Below are 904 nucleotides of genomic sequence, written 5' to 3' on the forward strand. Positions count from 1 at the left end.
GTGTGACCACAAAAGGAGGACGGGGTGAAGGGGAGGCTGTTCCAAGAGCCAGTCGCACTTGGCCGCTCCGTGCCCACGGGACGAGGGCAGGTTGCAAAGAGATCGATGCAGGGGGGTGCGCCAAACCTGGCGCGTGCCCTCCAAGCGCAACCACGGCAGAACAAAGGAGTCACTTGTCCAAACCCCGCACGCAAATTTTGGCGACAGCTGGGAGGGGAAGGCGCGTTGCTGGAGTCAGCTGCTGCTCAGACCCAGGGCTGCCGGGGGGGCACAAGAGGCGAGTTAGGTAGGTGAATTGGCTGAAGCCGCCCTTCTGGACTGGTGAGGTTGGGTCGTCTGCTGCCCCGTCCATTTACCTGCTCAGGCGAAGGCCACCTTGAAGGCCTGTGATGCTGGCAGCCACCAACAAGCCCCTGCAGAGGGTGTTAAGGCGCAGCCTCCTGACACCAGCGCCTCTGGAGGCCAAAGGGTGAATTGAAGGGCTGGAAGCTACGGGTGGGTTTTTGTTGGTCTCTCTCTAAACCTGTTTGAATCAGCACATTAAACAGCAAGCTGCTGCCAGTTCCCAGGCTGTGAGACACGTTTTTCACATGTAACGATGCCTATAGACATCAATTCCATTATGCTGCTAAAAACAGCGGGGAGAGGAGATGAAAATACACAGCTCCCTCCCCCCCCCAGTCTCCCCTCCTGCCAATAGGGGTCTTGGATCCTGCTGCTTGGTCCCTAAACAAAGTGGGTGTGACACTCTAGGCATTCTGATCTGCAGTGTTGTATGAGCACTTTGCGGTCATTTAGGTATTTAAGAAAAACCTTATTCCAGTTACTGGAGCCATCCAATTGAGGCCATGTTTAACCGACTTACCTCTTTGGTCTTCCTGCTGTGCTCCTTCTCCACCTGTGC

The sequence above is a fragment of the Pelodiscus sinensis genome, chromosome 9 (genome assembly GCF_052426305.1).
Source record: "Pelodiscus sinensis isolate ZL-2025 chromosome 9, ASM5242630v1, whole genome shotgun sequence".
NCBI classification, from domain to species: domain Eukaryota; kingdom Metazoa; phylum Chordata; order Testudines; family Trionychidae; genus Pelodiscus; species Pelodiscus sinensis.